Source organism: Triturus cristatus, chromosome 12 (genome assembly GCF_964204655.1).
Source record: "Triturus cristatus chromosome 12, aTriCri1.1, whole genome shotgun sequence".
Lineage (NCBI taxonomy): Eukaryota > Metazoa > Chordata > Amphibia > Caudata > Salamandridae > Triturus > Triturus cristatus.
The window spans coordinates 583,523,126-583,544,846 of NC_140595.1; the positions used below are offsets into that span (position 1 = coordinate 583,523,126).

General features: G+C 44.8%; 1 protein-coding gene across 2 annotated transcripts in view; it reads left to right on the plus strand.

Annotated features, from left to right (window-relative positions):
* The first annotated feature begins 475 nt into the window (after window positions 1–475).
* The window catches only part of ATXN1L (ataxin 1 like), a 65,830-nt gene continuing 44,584 nt past the window's right edge, over window positions 476–21,721 (plus strand). Inside the window, exon 1 of one of the 2 annotated variants that reach the window (XM_085639366.1) lies at window positions 476–618. The gene's annotated coding sequence lies outside the window, so the exon portion shown is untranslated. Of the gene's footprint in view, window positions 619–680; window positions 825–21,721 lie in introns of those variants that run through there. The other variant, XM_085639367.1, reaches the window with a different exon arrangement.

Here is a 21,721-nt window from a genome sequence, read left to right on the forward strand (position 1 = left end):
GGGAGTGTTGCCGATATTGGCACTAAGGTAGGGTGGGATAAGCCTTGCCTACGTGTCCTTAAGCAAATTAAAAATTCTTACTGCGGATGCTAGAATTCTTTTTTTATTCAGTGTGCTACTTTTGAGATGTAAGATAGTCCATCAAAATGCAAGGACTCTGTGGAAAGGGAAAAATTAGCCAAAAACTGCATAACAGAATGAGGTGAACGTGTTCCAGTGTTGTAGACTGAGTCAAAGCACACAGTATATTTTATCTAATTGGCAACAATGAAAGCTCCCCAAGAGAAGCAACTTCAGAGAAAGCGTAGCGTGTATTCTAAAGTCTCCTTTTCTTTGGTTGAGGGCGGACTGCTGACTCTGCTATTAATGCAGTTCTCGGTGTCTTCTTGCGTGATCGATTTCTGTTCCCGGATTGTAAAATCAAGAAGCGTTGTCCTTCCTTTATTTCTTTCAATGTAGGCCAGACGGTGACGCGAGTGTCGCGCGCCGGCTCAGCTGAGTGGGGCTGAATGACGCAGGGTCGCGCGCCGGCTGCTGTGCGCAGGAGGGGTTGTGGTCTGAGCGATGCGGAGCCGGGCGCACTCGGAGCGGCCGCGGCAGGCTCCTGGACACGGCTGTGTGAGTAGCCGCGGCCCGGGGATGGGTCTGCTGAGATCCGGGAGGGGCGCGGACGGGGCAGCTGTGGGGCAGAAGGGAGCGATGTGCTCGGGACATGTGAAGTAAACCTTTAGCACGGACATTTACTGTTGAGGGAGGCAATACGGTATCACCCTCTTGAAAGGAGAGGTAGATCCAATATGTCCTTGGAAAGAGGGTTGAGAAAGGTATGTTCCTTGTTTAGGGTTCAAGGGACTAGCTACGGGGGCTAACGAGCTGGTTACCTTTAGATAAGGTAACGGGATCCCTGGACACCTAAGTTTAACATATCTGGTTATTTACCTAGTAGGTGGGTAAAATAATTTATTGTATCAAATTAAAAAAAGAAAATGCCGCATATAATACTGTCATCTTATATACTCAGAGATATAGTTGTAAAAGCAATGGCAGAGTAAGGTATTGTCACATTTACCTGGTGTGTAGAGAAAGTGCAAAATATCCGCGATGGATTGCGGGGTGGTGGAAGGAGGCGAGGCGGGGTATATTTGATCTGGTATGACTGTGAATATCGTGGTATGACCTTGGTGGGGTTAACAAGATCGGTCTGAGTTGGGTCAATGACTTCTGCTCGGGATGAAGAGCTCTTCCCTTGAGTAGAAGTGTGCGATGTACTTTTAAAGCGGTGAAGGGTGCTAGAGACTTATAGATCTTTTCAGGTTGGTGGAAAATATATCTGATTTAAGAGGTTGAATCCAGGCTTTTCCAACGAATAGCTCGTCAGCTTAAGGTAGCTCTCCAGCTACCTTCAAGTGTCTGTCTTGTGTGCATTCCAACTTATTAAAGCAGAAGATGTTGCCTGGTTGGATAAATATATGTATACCATAATTAAAACGTCTATATTCGAGACAAATGTGTTTATTTTCAGAACTCATAAGCTGATGTTTGGAAAAAAATGGTTGCATTTCTAAAATACAATTAAAGTTCACTTTTGGGTGATAAATCATGTGGCGCTGCGAAGACTTATTAGTAACTACCTTGGTATCAGGGACATTACTGCTATGATTGCTTTGTTTAAATGTATAGACTTATGCCACATTGCCAAAGCTTTTTTTTGTTTTTTACATTACTGCTGGCAACCATGCCTGATGTCCTGAGGTGACCACTGCTGGTCATATTGCTTATGGTGGCCACTAATGTAAGCTGGTGTGATGTGGTCAGTACTACAACACTAATATTAGTACCTGTGAATGATTGTAAGTGAATACAAGTAGCTTGTATTACAGAAAACGTAAAATATTCCTCATAATCTCTGGATTGGGTCCGTCTTTCCTGTAGATGAGTTAGCATGGGAATATGCAGTATAAGGACAAGGGTGATACATTCTGCTCAGATAGGATAATTCTACTACTGAGGGACATTCCTGCCATGGGTGGATAGGACTCCCATGGTGGAACCTAAATGCTAGTGATAGTTGACAAAGATGCCTTTAGTAAGGAGGAACTACAGATCTTCCGTGGGGTTGGTGAGAGGGGTGTGCAGTTTGTAGACTTTAGTGGGTTTGCCTTTGTCATATTAATTAGGTGGGACACAAGTGTGAGAGTTCCCTCCAGTGCCGTGTTCCACTGTGTTTAACAGACCAGGAACGTTCCAGTGAGTGCAGCTGGACAGTTTGTCAGCGGCATTCTTTTGGAGGTACATGCTTAGTCTATGCTTTGCTACTTAGTAAACGTTCATTACTTGGCCCAGCTGAGTTGTATCTTACCTCAGTTTAACACTGGCGACAAGTTGCTAAACGTCCATGGAGTGAGGTGAAGAGACTGGTTGGTGCACTGATTACTGTGTATGCTTTTGGCAGAGCCTGAGCTTGGAGTTTTTCGTTTAGGACTGCGCCTCCCAACAACCAGTCAAGCACTGATATTTGTATCATCTAAATAGGGTGACCAGATTTTGATAAGTAAAAACTGGGACAGTCCAGACATAGAAGTAGGGTTAAAGAGACGCCCATCCTAACGGGTCGGGCCTGGTAGGGTGCGTCAGTACCTTAATATTCCAAAGAAAAACATACTTCACCTTTTGGATCCATAAAACAAGCCCACCAGCCAATCATAAGTGACAGACTTTTAATCTCATCAATGCTCATAGTATATTGCGTCTCGACTGTACATGAGTCTTAGTCATATGTAGATACAGGGAGTAGTCACTTCATTGGTATATAAGTAATTTAAGCAACAACAGTGAGGAAAGACATATGTAGTTAAAAAAACAGGAATGATTTGTGGTACACCAAATCACACAAGTGAATATTTCTTAGTCTTTGAAAAAACCACAGTGTATATGTCAAGAGTTTGATGCACTGATAAATCAGTTCAAATATATTCTTTCTTCGCATCATTTATTAACACTGGCCTGTGTGTGTATATGTGTGTATATATATATATATATATATATGTGTATGCACACGCGAGAAAGAGATATTCACTGAAAGCAGCTAAGCTTAAGTAACATTATAGTTATGTGTATTAAAAGCATCTGCTTTTGTTGGGGGGGGGGGACAGAAATTCACTGAAAAAAATAAAATGTTAAAGAAACGTTATAGTTAGGTGAATATGTCAGTGACCACATTAACATTTTGGACAAAAAAAATACACACAAATTCACTAGTTATAGATAGCAGGGCTACTTATAACTTGTGTCCCAGCAATGCACTGTTTATGACCTCACATGCTACATCACTCATGACAGAGCTAACTATAACTTGTGCCCCAGCAATGCACTGCTTATAACCTCACATACTGCATCACTCATGATGTGTTCTGACATCATTTATGACATCATCCAATGAGTGTGTGAGGTTAATCTATACTTTACATAGGGGTTCGTAGCTACCATAGTACTTCATCATCTAATTTTGTAGAGCCTGTGTCCAGCTAATGGGTATAAATGTTCACGAAATGCATATACTTCAAATACATCATAGGTGTGTATAGGTATTAAACACGTTATAAATGTTTGCATTGAAGAGTGACCCTGTGTGCAGAGGACAGTTGAAAATTTATGTTCAGCATGTTTCACACACGTTTTTAAGCTGTGTAGCAAAAGTTTGAAACAGGGCAAATTTTCAGCATACCAAGTATTGTAAGTAGCCTTGAGTTATCAGACAGCTGGCTAAGCATGAGAATTTCTACATAACATAGAAGACTGTGTGCAATAGGTATTAAGCTATGTACATTGGATTGTTTTGCTTCAAAAGATGGTTTATCTGTAAAAGTTTCACCACAGTAGGAAGGCTGGAGGTAGTATAATCTTTAGCACCTTCAGACATTGCTTATTTTAAGCAAATAATGTATTTTTTTGACAAGTATTGCACAGTATACACTGTTCTTAGTAGATGCTTTTTAGGTTTCGGCTAGCGAAGACTGCGCTTGCGCAGTCTCGCTCGCGAGATTTAACGTTTTAGGAGTGGGGCTTTAACCCGCCCCTTTTTTTCCCCTCTTCTCCATTGGCTGGCCTCTTAAATGCTGGTCAGCCATTGGAGAAGAGCTTTGTCTCTCCAAACAAGCCTCGTCTTTTTCCGATTCGGGGGCGTGTTTTTTCACTTCTTTTGGTTTTTTGAAGCCCCGCCCCTTTCCGCCCCTTTTACACGGAGCGGGACGCGGGGTCGCCTCTTCCTTGCTGCTCGGCGTTTCGAGTACGGCCCTTTCAGGTAAAAGCACTCACTGATTTCTGATGTCTAGCAACCAGTGACTATTTGTTTTCGGGCTTGTTCCCCTGATGGCAAACAAATGAGTGTGACGGGTGTTGCTGGACAAAGCAAACTGATAAGAAACTTGCAAGATGGCGGCCTCCGTTGCCTTTATCTGCAGAGACGATACCAGATCGGTCAGTGGTCGTCTCTCTATCTAACGTGTAGTATTATTTAGCTCGTCTTCGGTGACAGGGCAGAACCTGAAGACAGAAACCAGGTTGGTTTTGTCACGTGCACAACACAAGCTAAGCCCTGGAAATTAGGTACAAGAGTACAGTGTGTGAATATTAATTGTCATTAGGCTGGTAAACTTACTTGAGGTTAGCATTAGAAAAACAAAGCGACATCAATACATATCAATGTGATGACCGCCTATATTTATTAGTAGTTAGCAACTGAAACGGTAATAGTAGTTACGTGGGACAAACTCAATATTTTACCGATTTGCTGCCTCGAGTTGGCAGATCATACTGAGAAAAAACATTTGCGCAATGGCCGCCTTCTTTCACTGAATGGAGCCCCGCCCCCGCCCTGCCTGCCTCTGTAGTCCTTCTTTCCTGTTTCTGGTTCCCGGCCCTGAGGGCGGAGGGACGGGTGACAGCAGCAGAGGGCGGGGCGCGGTGACAGGCCCTCAGCCGCCGCTCCTCAGTCCTCACCCAGCTGGAGTCACTTACCCAAGTCACTGGAGGATCCTGCGGAGCACGGTGTCCGTCGCCATGGACTCTCAGAAGGTGAGGCTTCAGCACAGTCCCACACCGGGGCTGCCACAATGTGCGCCTGAAGGGTGTGTCTAGTGTTCCTGTCTTAAGTGGTCCCTAGGATTTGAGAGATCCTGGTGTTCTATTTCCCCTCTCCTACTTCCCCCCCTGAGGGGCGAATGCGCCGCCCTGGGCTACCAGAGTTAGGAGTCACCGTCCTACCTAACCCGTTACTGTTTTTGCCACCGTCGACCAGTGTTAAAGAATGCACAATCTAACGGTTTCACTAACAGACATGCATACAACCCATTTGAATTTTGTGCAATATTTAAAAATAAAATGCACGTGATTCATACGCGTCCGAAAGAGTGAGCAGTACGGTATGCACATTTTGTTTTCAATATCCCCAGGCAAGTATTATGAATTGCTTTTGAACACGTGCATGTAACACCGCTTTTACACACCAGCGCCTCGGACTGAACTCAGTCCCCAGTCCTTCATCTCCTCCAGACAGAGCAGCAACTGCAGGGTGTCCCACCCCACACACATCAGGTGCAGAGCTCCTCATGCAAATTCTCCAGCTTCCCTCCCAGGCAGGTACTTCTTTTTAAGGTATAGCCTGGATCTTTTCATTAAAGTCTGGTTCTTTATGTGTGTGTGGCTGTGTGTGTATGTGGCTCTGTGTATGTATGTGTCGCTCTGTGTGTGTGGTTTTGTGTATGTGGCTCTGTGTGTGTGTGGGTGGCTCTGTGTGTGTGTGGGGGGCTCTATGTGTGTGTGTGTGTGTATGTGTGTGCCTCTGTGTGTGGGTGGCTTTTTTTGTAGGTGGCTCTATGCGTGGGTGGCTCTATGCGTGGGTGGCTCTGTGTGTGGGTAACTCTGTGTGTGTAGGTGGCTCTATTTGTGTGTGGGTTGCTCGCTATGTGAATAGCTCTGTGTAGGTGGCTATGTGTGTGTGGCTGTGTGTGTGTGGGTGGCTTTGTGTGTGTGGCTCTGTGTGTGGGTGCAAATGCAATAGGTCTCGCATTTGAGAGAGATTAAGCTATTGACATTGTAAATAACAATGCCGTTTCTTTAAATGTTTTAAAAACATAAACAATGTCATGAGAATGCCAATAGCTCTAACTTTAACAATGCCGAGACCATTGCATTGTAAATGCTTGTTAATACTTTGTAGTGTATTCCTCGTGAGTTTCACTGTCTGCAAACAGTGTGGTACAGAGTAAACAGTCTCCATAGAGTACATACTGTTTACAGTACCCACTTCTGTACTTAAATCAACGTAATTTCTCAATGTAGGTTCTGTGACTGTCAGGGGTTTGATACAGATTAAATCTGCCCATAGTAGGGCATTCATTTTGAACAGATGTTCAGCATTTTTAAGTACTTGGCTTTCTCTAAACAGTTGTATGTAGATTAAACACCGTATGCAATGGGGGTTTCCCATGTATCTGTGGTTGATAGTTAATATGAACTATGCTACACGTGAACTGTATGGTATAGTTACAGTGCTGCACAAAACCCATGCTTTCTGCACCACAGGGAGTTGTATCTGATATGGCATTAATAATGCCTCGTTTTCTTGTGAGCAATGTTGTACTTTCTGCCCTTCAAAGTCCTACTGATTTAAAGAGCAGTATGTGCAAAAACGAAGCTTGGATGATGGAATCAGTGATGTCATTTGAGATGTCATCAGTGATGGCATAGAACATGTTATAAGTGATGTGAGTATCAAAAAGGGGAGGGCCGGGAGCTATATTTAAACAGGTCCTGCACACTAGCTCCCAAATGGGACTGTGTATCAAGAGGGTCTGCAGTTCCTAACTGGAGGTGCTGGGAAAGGGAGGTCTTTCTTCGTGATGCCCTCACACACCCCGGAGGATGTCATGCTTCATCATTGGGCCATGCTCTTCGTCGGGCCGGCGCTGCAATGCCCGACGGGCTCCCGTAAACGAGGCTCTTTGACGGAGATCTTTCGAAGAAGCCGTTGGGTGCGTGCAGGTGTAAGGGCTGGGTAGTGCACGGGTGTGTGAGATAAAATAGGTCTGGAGCAGTCCTACTCTGGTTTTAATGTTTAGGTAGCTCGAGCCCAATTAAAAGGTGTGGGTGCCCTAAGCGGATGTGATGTTCCTATAGGGCTGTCATAGTCTAGTGGGTCAACATGTTTTGTGCACCGTTTGCCCCCAACGGGTCGAGTAGCACTTCATCAGGAACAAAAGAAAACTAAAAAGTGACTGGTGCACTACCGTAGGTCTGGTTCTTTCATTTTTGACTGGTGACCAGACACGGTAGGGTGTACCCTAGTAAGCTTATATTGGGGTATTGTAGACCTGGTGGGAAGAAGAGGGGGGGGGAGAAAAGAACAACCAATATGACGTTAATGACCCGTGCACTACCCAGCCTTCTCACCCGCACGCACCCAACGGATTCTTCAATAGATCTCCGCCAAAGAACCCCGTTCATGGGAGCCCGTCGGGCATTGCAGCGCCGGCCCGTCAAGGAGCATTGCCCAATGATGAAGCATGACATCCTCCGGGCGGTGTGAGGGCATCACGAAGAAAGACCTTCCTTTCCCCGTACCTCCAGTTAGGAACTGCACGCCCTCTTGATACACATGGGTGATGTGAGTTCAGAAGCAGTGCATGACAGGACGCACGTTGTATTTAGCTCTGCTAACTATAACTGGTGAATTTGTGGGGGGGGGGGGTTTAGTTCAAAAGTTTATTGTTGTCACTGATGTATTCACCTAACTAATTTTACTTTAACCTTTTTGTTCTTTTCTTCTCAGTGAATTTATACGCTGTTTTAAAAAAAAAAAACATTTTTATCTCTCGTAGCTATAACATTACTTTGACCTTTGCCTTTTTCAGTAAATTTCTAGCGTTTTTGCCTGACCTGCAGCATACCTCCCACAAGTCCATATGTTTTTTTAAAGGGGAGAGGGGCAAATGGCCCCCCTCCTGAGCCATATTCGGCCCTGGGGACCCCATCCCCAGATCCCTATTTATTTTTAAGGGGAGGGCAACCAGGTGCCCCAGAGTCTTATTAAGTCCTGGGGAGCCCATCCCCACACGCCTTTCTTTTTAAAGGGGAGGGGGGGCTGTGGGGCCCCCCTCCAAGCCTTTTCCGGCCCAGGGACTCCATTCCCTGGGACCCACATTATTAAAAGAGGGTGGCCTAGTGCCCACCCAGGGTACCCACCATACACTCAGGGGCTGCGTGGGGAGCTCCAGGGCCCCCGCAGCCCCCAACCGGCTCCCCCATGCAGCGGGAGCCGGCATGGCTCACGCACGCAGGGAGCAGTTACTTATGCTTCTCCCTCCGGGCGTGAGCAATATTTTGATCTTTCCCTAACTGCATCACTGCAGGCAAAGCGGAATTGTCTGAAGTAACGTATGATCAGATTTAGCATAGCCTTGTAAATGCACACATTTACTAGGCTAAGTTTAAATAACATTTGCTCAGGTAGGGCCTTCACCCTGTGTCCCCCCGCCTTCCTTCCTACTCTTTCCCACCTCTGCATGTATCATGCAGCTGACCTACTGTGCTGCCTGAAACAAAAGAACAATTATGTGAGTTTTTAAAGACTTTAGAGGCACAGAGCATACTTTTAATTTCTGCTTTGCTGTATGAGTTGACATTTGTCACAAAACTAGGACATGTTTTTAAAATTAGAAAAAGCATCAGGACGCAAAAAATAACAAGTTCATGTTATTGCAATGATTGGAAAACAGCTATCTAATAGTTTGGAAAGGTTCAAGGTTACCTTGTCCTTAAAAACAGGTTGTGGTAGTCGAACAAAAGATTGATTTTGTATGGTCACGATTGGGGGGGAAATGGAGGTACAGGTAACAGTGTCTGCAAGTTCACTTATCACACTAGTTTCAGTTGCTTTGTATGGGGTTGATTTTGGCTAGTGAGTTGTTTTCCCCCTGACATATTGGCTTTTGCATATGATGCGAGTAGGATTAATCTTGTTGGGTATTTTGAATCCACTGTGGAATTTCAAGGGCAACATCTATGTGTGAGGGTCACTATTGTGAAACAAGGATGTGACATCTTGCGGTGGCCTTATCCTGGTGCTGTGGGAATGGTGATATGCCGGAGGTTTTGATGGCCGATGACCCCTGCCTTTTTCTGAAATACGCAAAAGAGTTTCAGGAGATACTTGGTTTGTGCGTGATTTTGAGCACAAAATTGTATTAAAAGAAAAATCTTGCTCAGTTGTTTATAAGATATGAAATGTTTCATTGTGCATAAGGGATGAACTTAAGGCATGTTTGGATGAGCTGTCTGAAAGAAGGAGTATTTGAGAACGCTAACTCAGCGGAATTGGTACCATCATTTGTAGTGGCCAAATGCAAGTTGAGTTCAAACAATTTGTGTATGGGCCAGAGTTCACTGAATAAGAACATCCTGATAGATTCCAGCCCTCTGCTCAGGATGCAAGAACTTTTAGCATCCTTAAATGGGGCTTCAATATTTTCCTTGATAGATTTGTGGACCCCTTACCACAGGGCATTATGAACAATCTAAAACACTCCCAACTTTGGTCATGCCTTTTTAAGTTTTTTGCTTTTGGAGCATGCCTTTTGGACTGTTTCAGCAGCGTCCGTGTCTCAGAAGTTAATGTTTAGATTCATTGGGTATGAAAAAAGAGAACTAGCGTACTAGGATGAGATCCAGGTGATTTTCTAAAACCAAGAAAGAGCAGCTTTCACCATTATATAGGGTTGTAGGGATCCTCAGCTGTCACAGTATGCCTGTCAGGAAGGAAAAATGTTGATTCTGTCCTAGTGATGCATGAGTCGACCAGTTGTATACACTACTGTTTACAATAACTGCTTATGAATCAGGACTCGGAATACACCCCACTGCTTCGTTCTGCATGTTGTCAATTCTGCTCTTTGTAAAGACAACATATTTGGAATATCATGAATAGATCATATTCACATACATATTCAACAAGTATGAGTAGCACACAGATAAATATATATAGTGCATTTTCAGCATCTTATGCATGTATGGTGGGCAAACAGACATTCTGCTGTAGAGGGTCTAGTTCCATGATTGGATCCAGATAGTGTCCGTGCGGGGCCCCAGATGCCTCTTGTTCTGACCTGGAGGGCTTGGGATTCCGCAAACGTCTCTGCTAGTTTACCACAGCAGGCTGCATCCCGAGTCAGACATTTGTAGAAGGGGAAGGGCCTTTCATCCATGAACAACAGACAGTTCTAGGCAAGCAATAACAGTACCACTGTTAACCGTTCTTTGGATTTATGGACCGGTTTGATATAGCCTAACTATAACAGCGACAATCTCAGGGAGCAGTTGACCAATTGCCCGTGTTGTATCTTCTAGGTAAGTTTGTATCAACAGACATTCCTATGCTAGGTGGAACGAGCGATCTGTGGCAGTTCAGCTTTCCTAGCTGTTGCCCATATTGACCAGCTTGTGCATCATACCGTTTGTTTCAATTAGAGAGGTTGAGTGTTTTTTCCCTGCTTTTATTGTGTTTAGCGCCCCTGTGGTGATATGATCTTTTTTGATGTATAAACTTGAAGCACCGGTACTTCAGTCAAACCAGTAGTTTGCACAGTGAGATTGTTGTGTGTGATGATAATCTTCGAAGCCAGACACAGTGAACCCTCTGTGTCATAAACTAGGATGGTTATGGCCCATCTAAGCCTAGGGTTTTTGCCACCCCATGTCAGTTGAGTGAGTTGCGATACATTGGATTATTGTAAAATAAATATAACAATTTAAATTTTTTTATTAAAGCAACTCTTCTCACTATTGACTGTGGTAATGTTATTGTTCGGTCAACCTGCTCTCTAAGCTCAAACATGGCCACTCCACAATTGTCCTGTATCAATGCTTGTCTGTCTCTGGGGCCCTTACCCTCGGTTACCTCACTGGTCCCTCACACCATCTGAGTGGGTATTCTGTTTTGTTAGCAGCAGCTCTAAGTGGTAGCATTTCAGATTTCCTCTAGTTTATGCAGACTCCAGACAGTCTACCAAATCAAATATTTTTTCATAAAGGAGTTCTATGAGATTGGTCTTGGCGTCTTTTATAAAGAGCATAGTTTTGTCTGTGTCCATAGACAACAGGGCATGTCTTGTAGGGAATAATATGCCCCCATGGGAGTGGCTTGCTCGCAACTGGCTCCAGCGCCAAGGTGAAAAGTAGTGGCGAGAGGGCGCTGCCCTGTCGGGTTCCTCTTTGAATGTGCAAGGGTTCTGGGATATATCCATTGACTCGTACGCATGCAAGGGGATCTGTGTACAGTACTTTAACACGATTAAACAACACCATTACACCCGAGGGCATCAAACCAGAAAAGAATTTGCTATGTGCCATAAAAGATGCCCCAAACTAGGCTCAATAGGTTGTTGTTCTTAATGCACTGGTGTGTTCCAGGGTTCGCAGTAGTGACTGAACTGTTAAAAAGAAATCACTATGGAAAAAGCCTTTTATGTGGGGTGAGGATGAGAACAGCGCATTTGAGTGAGAGAAACTGATGATTGTGTGTGCCCCAGTTCTCAAACCATTTGGTTCCTGGTTGAGCTGCATTGTTACATTTGATGCAAGCAATGTGCTGGTGTGTGACGGGAAGAAACAAACGGTGGGGTTTGCTTCCTGTTGTTGGAGGAAGCGGAACACTATTACAGTACAATTGAAAAGGAAACCATGGCAAGTTGCTGTTGAATATTTGAAAACCTTTTTGTGGGGCGCAATAATCAAGGTGGTTACGGATCATAAATCTTTGATATTTCTTTTGGGAAAGTGAGCCACTGGCTTTATGAACCCAGGGTCGAGTTTGCTGTTGTCTTGCCTTCAGGGGTTCAACTTCCACATGTGGTAATTTCCGGCTGCAAGAATGCTAGAGCAGATTCTTTGTCACTTTTCCCTGTCGCCTCTGAGGCAGATGTTGGAGTTGATGATAGGTTAAATGAATGTAGTTGGTTTGGTGGATGTGTTGAAACAAAATGGGGAGATTGTAAGTACGGAACTATGCTTGAAATGTTTTAAAGCGTGAGGTGAGGATGAAGTTTAATTAAAGGTGAAAGATTTGATTTTTAACGACTGGTCTGAAGAGAGTAAGTTTACATAGGCACTAATTGGTTGGTGCAAGGTGAGAGATGAGCTCATCATTGAAAAGGATCTATTGTTGAGAGATGATAAACTTGTGCCTCAGTCAGGAGTTAGGCAGCATTCAATGACGCCAACAAAGAAGAAGTTGAGGTTATACTATTGGTGGCCTGGCATTGACGCTTTTGTTGTTATCATGCTCAACTCGGATAAAACGGAAGTCCTCATCCTCGGATCTGCCCCCTCAGCATCGGACAACACCTGGTGGCCCACCACCCTCTGCGAACCTCCCACAGACCACACTCGCAACCTCTGCATCATACTCGACAGACTAGACTACAGGAACGCCCTCTATGCCGGAATAAACAAATCTCTACTCCAGACAATCCAGAACGCCGCAGTTAGACTTGTCCTCTGCATCCCACGACACCACCACATCACCCAACACCTATGAGAACTCCACTGGCTCCCTGTCGGAAAGGGAGTGACCTTCAGTCTCCTCGCTCACGCCTACAAATCCCTCCACAACATCGGACCCCAGTGCCTCAACGAATTAATCTCCTTCTACGCACACAAAAGAAGCCGCCGGTCTCGCCCTTGCTGAAATTCCACGCATTGCCAGAGCGGGGAGGCGATCCTTCTCCTACATCACAGCCAAGACCTGGAACGAACTCCCACTCAGCATCAGACAAACCCCCACACTGCTAGCTTTCAGGAAGGGCGTCAAGACCTGGCTCTTCGGATGAGACAAAGCTGCACGGAACCCCCCCTGGCCCCACCAGTACCTTGAGACCCTCGTGTGTGAGTAGTGCGCTTCACAAATCCTTGATTGATTGATGCGGTAATGATCTCTATGTAAGGACATACATGCTGACCAATATTTTATTCCACTTTTGTCATCACTAGAATCCCTGTTTATCGTGGGAGAAGGTGGCAGTTGATTACATGGGCCCTATTTCAGTTTTCTATGATGGGGTAAAATCTTTGATTAGTCACATGGACTACCATTCTACATGTTTTTATAGGTTTCTTGAGAAGGCTGATTCAAGTACTGGGATTTACTTTTTGTGGTTCGTTTTTAGCAGTGAAGGTTTTCTCCAATTGATCATAAAGGATAACATGGTACAGTTTGTCTCATCTGAGTGTAGCATATATTTGGAAGCTTTGAGAGTTTCACATATTGCTTTCCTTTATGCCCCCCACAGGGACGTGAAATTTCTATCGCCCGACTACCAGGACATATTGGTTGGGGTCTAGGGCAACACGTTTTCATGTGTATTTTGTCCTTAGGACAAGTAGGCCCAAACCAATTTGAAACCAATTTGAAATTTGTGGTTAGTCTTTCAGTTTTATCAATGCGTGCCTTGTTTTGACATGGTTTTTGTAAAACCGTATTGGTGTTGGAGCTGCCGGGCCCTCACCATTACTACAAACCTTGGCAAAAGCAAAAATGGTTTTTGGTCTCAAAATGCAGATTTATGGCTGTCATGAATTCACAAGAATTTACAGAGGTAGGCCCATAAATGATACTCCTAGAAAATATTTGTGAACTGCATTTTAGCATGAGCAAATATGCATGTGTAGATTTGCTGATGCGAAAATCTGAGTGTTTGCAAGTGCACTTTCCCTCCAACCACTTTTTTCCAGACCTGGAAGAAGTTTAATGACTACCCTTGTCAGGAGTAAATTTCCAACCTTTCTCAGTATGGGAAAAGATTAAAGAAGAGTTGGTGAGAACCCTTTAAAAATGCAAGTTAGTAGGTTTGCACAGACTCAAAAGGGCATTCCAAACCTGTTCACACGGCTACACTTCGGTTTAAGGCATGCCACAGGGGGGCATTTGTATTTTAAATTGGACGCATTCGCACCCCTCCAGTCCAGTTCAGTGTTAATATGAGCAGCCCTGCTCACAGCCGAGGCACTCTGCTATGCTTGTGGCTCTAGTCACGTCACAGCGGGGTCCTTTAAATGAGTCACACTTGCACAATTTTGTGCGGCAACCAGCACATTGACATGATAAGCACCTTATGACGCACGTGATTCATGATTACGGTATTCAATGCAGCTAACTTTCAACTGCCCATTGTTGTCCAGTTGCCTTACCTCCATGATAATCGTTCGCAGCGCACACTAACACACTGTGTCTATGATACACTACATACGAGCGAAGCATGTGGCACAGTAATCATTTAGATTAAGACCACTCCAGCATGTGCCCACTGTCTCACTATAACATAGCCTGTTTATTATGGCTTCCTTTGGTTGTTCTTCTTTCTTGTTGTTTTCTCCCCTCACCCCTACAGGTCTCCTACCCCAGTACAAGCCTACTAGGGGACCTTCCACTGCGTCTGTACATCAGTCTCAATTACGAGTACTAGACGGTCGATCGTGCACCTTCCACTTTTATCTGTTCATAGTCCTGAGGAAGTGCCACCTGACCTGTTAGGGGCAATTAGGCACGAAACATGTTGACCCACTACACCACGACAGCCCTTTAGGAATATTATATCCATATTTAAGCCTGAGCTACAACATCAATAAACACTTATGAGAGTAGGACAGCTCTAGACTTATTTTAACCCATTTTCTTATGCACTACCCAGCCCCCACACCCGCACACACGCTACGGCTTCTTCAAAAGATCACCGCCAAAGAGCCTCGTTCACGGGAGCCAGTCGGGCATTGCAGCACCGGCCCGACGAGGAGCTTGGCCCAGTGATGAAGCATGACATCCTTTGGGGTGTGCGAGGGCATTACGAAGAAAGACTTCCCTTTCCCCAATCCTCTCACAAGGAACTGCACACCTTCTTGATACTCATTCCAAACCTGTTACCATTATTTACCGCTAACTTCAAGCATCAGTATGCAGCTCTGTGGAAACATGGCAAAATAAGGGAATTGCTAATATTTAAACCCTACTATGGTTTGAAGTCTGGCATAATCAGAGAGGCTATATCCGAACTCTTATATAATGAGATTGGTGCCATAATTTATCGCTGCGTTACGTAGCACAAACTGAACAAGCAAATTTTGTCACAGGACAAGTAGATTTAGGAAGCAACCTGCCCCATGGACAAGTGGATATTTTATTAAATTACACACCCCTGCCCCCAGTTTTAAGTATTGGTTGAGAGGGTCAACAGGATTTTTAAAGAATATGTGCAACTTGCAGTGCAGTCCAAATTGGATATTAGCCTGTTAAGTGTGGACACTGCCACCCCAATGTGTGTCAGCCTTTGACCAACACTGGGGAGGCACCTAAGACCCTCTGGTGCTTATTATTTATTAATATATATATTTTTTACTACAATGACGATTGGTGCTCAGGGCGCACTGACTTTATTACAGTAAAAGTAAAATGAGCCAATGGGCTCCTTTTACTTTCACTGAATCAGTACTCGGTGAGCGCCCAAGCTCTGATTCTAATGGTAGAGGTACCATTGGAGAGGGGAGAATCTTCCCTTTCCAGTGGTACCTCTGCCCAGTGGATCCCTGCTTAGGGATCGCTGCAGGAGAGCGATACCCAGGCAGGGATCCACCTACTAGACACCAGGGAAAGGGTGAGCGGCCCCTTGGGCAATTGGTCTAGGGGGAGGTGCTCACCCTTCACCAATTATTTTTTGTTCAATCTTTCTGAGCTCCCCTCATGGCCAGATGGGGGCAATAACTGAGGATATGTCAGAAAGCCCACTATGTACCAGGGATAGTTTTATGAAGAAAATAAGGGGTGGGGGTTTCCCAGCTTTGTCATGGCTTGCCCCCACCCAAAATAAAAGGGGAAAGTCTGTCTGGCCCCCCGGGGGGGGGGGGTGAGGGAGGCCCACTAGACGCTAGGGATTATTGATACAATGATAAAATAGGTTTGCCCCCACTCCAAATTGGGACACAGTCTTTCTGCTCCCTCTGAGGGGCACATGGGGTAATTACCCCGACCTGCCCACGGGCGGGGGTGGAGGGGGACAGAAAGCCCACTAGACACCAGGGAATTAAATGGGGTGAGGGCTGCCCACATGGGCATTGCCGTGCACCCACCCCAAGTAAATCAGTCACCAATCTTTCTGCCCCCTCCCTCCCCCGGGGGGGCAAATGGGGTAATTTGGCTAACTCTTAGTATCATCCCACTTGCAATGGTGAACAGCTGCACGTTTTGGGCTTGGGTAGGCTGACACCTGGAGTCCAGGTTTGCTGGCTTCGCATGCATCCCACTCCATTTTCTTATCCACAAGGCCCTGCAAACCTCAAACATTGACTAAAAACACACATTACCCTCGCATTTCTATGAGGAAAACTTTTGGAATCTGCTGGGAGCCTCAACTTTCCTACCACACAGCATTGCCCCAAAGTCTCCCGTTAAAAATGGTACCTCACTTGTGTGTGTGGGCTAAGAGACCCTGACACAAAAGGCTCTAAAGTGCTACTTGCAGAAATCAGCAATAGGGGTAGCTGCGGGATTTGTGACAATGCTCTGCTTCAAACTTTGCCTGAAATCACTCATTTTCCTTACATTTCTGTGACGGAAACTTACAGATTCAGCTGGAAGCCTCAAAATTCCTACAACCCAGCATTTCCTCACTTGTGCCAATAAAAACACTGCATCACTTGTTTGGTTGGGCCTAGTGCCTAGCGACAGGAATGGATCAAACAGAGGTCAATCCCCACGCAAGGGCTCCTATTGACCATGGTTTAATCCGTTCCTGTCGTGGGCACTAGGCACACAAGTGGGGTAGTGTTTTTATCGGCACATGTAGGGTAATGCTGGGTGGTAGAAATGTTATGGATTTCTGCGAATTCCGGAAGTCTCCATCATAGAAATGTAAGGGAAATGCATGATTTCTGGCAAAGTCTGATGTTTTCATGGTATTGTGGGCAACAAAAACAAGCATTGGCATAGCCAATAGGTCTCGCCTTTGGGACCTTATAAGTGTTTAGTTATCCAGCACAATATCCTTGGTGCAACAACATCAAGAGTTGCATGGCTAAACACTTATAAGGTCCCAAAGGCGAGACCTATTAGCTATGCCAATGCTTGTTATTTAATGAGATCCCCTGAAACTAGAACATGTGTCTTAAATACAAAAGGTAATCAAATTCCCACAGGATGTGAAAACGAGCAGGAAATTGTAAAGGGAACCCTGCTGCGTGCCTTTAATGTTACTGGGAAGTAAACAAGAAAGACGAAAGAGAAAGTAGAACAGGAGATGGTAAAAAACAAGGATGAAGAGTAGAAAGTAAGTGGAGGGAATGTTGGGGGAAGGAGGGACTGACGACAGAAGCCATGAAAAGCTACGAAGAGGGAAAAGAAAAGACAACGTGCAGACGGTGGCGCAGCACAGAAGGAGCCAGGGAGGGCTGTCAAATATAGAATTATAGCAGGAGAACTGGGAAGAACGGGATGTTATTCACCGACAGCTTCTGCGAGACATCTGATGGCTGAGAGTGAAGCTCGGGCTGCCAATGACTTCACTTAGAATTGAGAGATGAATAGCACCCCTATTATTCACGGATGCCAATCTGCCATTTTATGTTGTATAGCGACCCCCCCCCCCCCCTTTCAATAATTAATTCCTGCTTCTAACACAAGCAGCGGCAGAGGGGCCATACAAAGTGTACAAAAAAACGGATACACAAGTCTGACCTTGAGTTCGCAACTTGCGCCTGCCGGCCTCTGGGCAGTGCGAGTTCGGCACCAGACACAGCTGACTGGGCCTGTCCGGTCACATTACATGGAATGGGAACCCCAGTGCACCATGGGAAAGCAACGCTTATCACAGAGATGCTCTATGCTCGGACGTGGCGGGACAATACATTTAACATGTATGTTCACCTTGGTGAGCGGGAGACCCCTCAGCACTATAATTTTAATACTGCTGCATCACTAACTAAAATGAAAATGACATCAATGTGTGTTTGAGGAAGGATGTACCTGGAGACAAATATGCCAGCGCCACATAAAGATAGAACAATTAGTCAGTCGAACACTGGAGAACAGGCAAAAGTGCTTTTGAATGATACTGCTGCTTTGCACTTCGCCTCTTTACAGCTGGTAGTGGCATATGATAGCCGATGGCAGTCGCATCAGCGTCCGATCGCCAAAGCAGATGAAGCGGGCACCATAGGGAATCACTAGCAGGAAAAAACGCAAGTAGTCCCTACAGGAAGACATGACCAGCTACAGCGCTAGTAAACTGTAGTTGGTCGGTGCTGCTCAGCAAAACCCGGAAATGACGTGTGGGCAGCACTAACCATTAAGGAGCCAGGAAGGATACGTAAGGGAGATCTGCTCCAATGGCAAGCTGCAGGCAGGTTTACACCCATTACAGTATTTACTTTAGGTCTTGCGACAGCGCATGCGCGCTGCTTACGCGCGACCTAAAAAACTAATGGAATCCATGCAAGTCACCACATCCTGGTTTCCCCTAGGTGTCTAGTTTTTTAAAAATGTGCAGGTTTGCTAGGTTTCGTTAGATGCCAGCCGAGCTAGGCCCCAAAATCCACAGCTACCCACTTTGCAAAAACGGGGTCAGGCTTAAGTGGAAAAATGTGATGTATCCATGTTGGGTTTTGTGCTGTTTACTGTTGCGGGCACTAGTCATATCCACACAAGTGAGGTACCATTTTAATTGGAAGACTTAGGGAAATGAAGGGTGCAAGAAATGTGAGAAATTAGTTCTTTTAGTCAAAGTTTACAAAGGTTTTTGGTAAAACAACCTGATGTGAGTCACACAAGTCAAGTTCCATTCTTAATTCCCCTAGGTGTCTAGTTAAAAAAAACAAAAAAAAAAACTATACAGGTTTTCTAGGTTTCCCCCGGGTGCCAGCTGAGCTAGGGCCGAATATCCACAGCTCCCTACGTTGCAAAAAATAGGGTCGTTTTGAGTGGAAAAATTTGATGTATTCATGTTGCGTTTTGGGCCATTTCCTGTCACAGGCACTAGGCCTAACTGCACAAGTGGGGTACCTATTTTATCAGAAGACATGTGGGCGCATAGAATAGTAGGCTATTTGTTATTATCAATTGGATTTCACTGCATTTGTGCCTTCCAAATGTAAGCATGTGTGTAAGAAAGAAGACATTTAGAAAAATACTCTCTAAATCACGTGCTTCTATGGGTACCCCCAATTTCAGAGATGTACAAATAACCATTGCTCCTAAATTCCTTATCTTGTGTCCATTTCAGAAATACATAGGTCACTTTCAAACCTATTTTTTAGTCTACATTATTCACCTAATGAATTGGTGTATACTCAATGAAAAACCATTGTGCGATGCAGCTCAGTTGTTGGCTTTGGGTACCTCGGGCCCTTGGAGAACCTACAAGCCCTATATGCCCCAACCCCACCAAAAGGGTCTAGCGAACGTAATGGTACATTGCTTTTGTGAATTGGCAATCATCCCAAAAAGTTACAGATGAAAACATTGTCACAATTGGCTTTTTTTCCTACTGGTTTTCAATATTTCTTTAGTTTAACACTGAGGAAAAACCTTGAGAAATGGACAAGTATGACCCCTTGCTGAATTCAGGATTCTGTCCACTTTCAGAAATGTTTATCTTTCCTGGATCACCCATGGATTTCACGCTGGTTTCCACCACAAACTGGAAATAGGTTGTTAGCACAAAAAAAAGTAAATAGGGCTCCTGCTTTGAAAAATGTCAAAACCGTGGTAAATAATTAGTTTGTTTGATTTGGCTTTGCATGTTCCTGAAAGCTGGGAAGATGGTGACTTTAGTACAGCAAACTGTTTTGTTGATGCCACTTTTATGGGAGAAAAGAACCAGAGACTTTTGTACAGAGCACTTCTTTCCTAAGTGTCCCCAAAACTCAAAAACGAGCTATATTTTGGCTATTTCTCGGTCCCCTCCAGGGGTATCCACAAACCTTGGGTACCTTTAGAATCACCAAGATGTTGAGAAAAATGGACACAAATTTAGCGTGGATACCTTATGCGGACAAAAAGTTATGGAGACAAAAGCACACACTACCCCAAATAGCCTAAAAGAGGCCCAGCAGTTAAGTAGTTAAAGACACTGTTCGTAAAAAGATTTGGAGCTATCATTTTGCTCTTCCATCAACAATGGGGTTTCTCCGTTCGAGTTGCTGAGTGATAGAGAACTGCGTTAAGTTATGAAGACAGCATGGTTTAAGACCAATCGGTTTATGAGGAAGTGAACATGTATGTGGTCAGACAAAGAGCAGCACCTAAGCAAGTGATCAATCAAGTGGATTTTGATTGCAAGAGATGCCCCAAACAGCTATTTGTAGAACTGGGCAATGTGGTAAAGGTCAAACTTCCTAGGAAGGTACAGAAAGGATGGTCTAAATTGGTTTCAACTACGAAAGTATTTAGAGTGCCTAATGGTTCAGTGTAGGTGAAGGATGGTCTCGGGTGGAGTAAGAGAAACCTCATTTTGATACGAAAAAGGGCGAGCAAGGTGGCGGAAAGATTGCGATTTCACCTGGGCGCTGTGTCGCATCTGAGAGTGATATTTGGGGTAACAGTTTATGTACGTGATATTCTGGTTCAGATCGCTACAGTGAAAGAGGCTGAAGAGACATGGTTGGTTGATGGGATGTTGCTAAACAGTCAGCGAGGAGTCCAGTTCTCCAGTGACGGTGGCGACTGTTCAGATGTTGTTTTGGTGTGAAATTACAACGCTCTGATGGTAGTAGGATCGATCCGGGCAGTAGTGGTGATGCTGTAGGTTCCATGAGGTCAACCAGACTTAAAGGTGCCTCAAGGAATCTGTGTCTTTGTTACTAATGTTTTCGTTTTTGTAAATGTTGAAATTTTTATTGTGTGAAGGGAAAGGTTGGTGTTATATGTTGCCTTTGGTGCTTTTCTTGTAGTAATAAGGTGGGCCGGGAGCCTAGTAGTTCCCTCGAGGGCTGTGCCCCCTGTGTTTAACTGAGCAAGGATGTTTCGAGTGGCATAGCTGGATGGTTTGTCGTCGCCGCTTCGTCAGAGGTACACATTCAAGGCTCTGTGCTTTGATACTTAATACAATTTCATTACCTGGCCCAATTGTTTTGGATCTTCTCACAATTTAACAGGGTGATATTTAATAGGAGTGTAGATAACACATTTTCTAAGGTTCAAGAATATGTCCATTGGACAAAAATTAGCCTGAATCATACAAATCAATTGGTGGCCCAAGGGTGTACAACTAAAATTAATCAGAGTCCAATCTGCAATGGACAAGTTTGGGAACCTTTCCTTTGACTAAATCAGAACACGCAGCAAACCTAATCCTCTTTAGAAGAGTTCCTCGTCTTTTTTAGGTCGAGCCTAGCAGCGCGCATGCGCTACTCTGGGAGGCTTTTTGTGTCTTCTCCGTGTGGGTCTGACTGTTCCCACACATTGGATTGGCTGTTGCGTGTGTCTTTCAATAATGAAAGCACGCAAATGGCTAGAGGCAGGTGCATGTCCCACCTCTTTTGTAATGTTCACTCCAACGGCGTTATGCTCTTGGGAGCGAGCAGCGGCGTGCAGGGTGGCAGCTGCATTCCTCGTGGGTCAGGTTACTATTTACACACAACTCGCCGTGCTTTGGCTTGCTATCTGGGGACGCCCGCTTTTGTATATGTT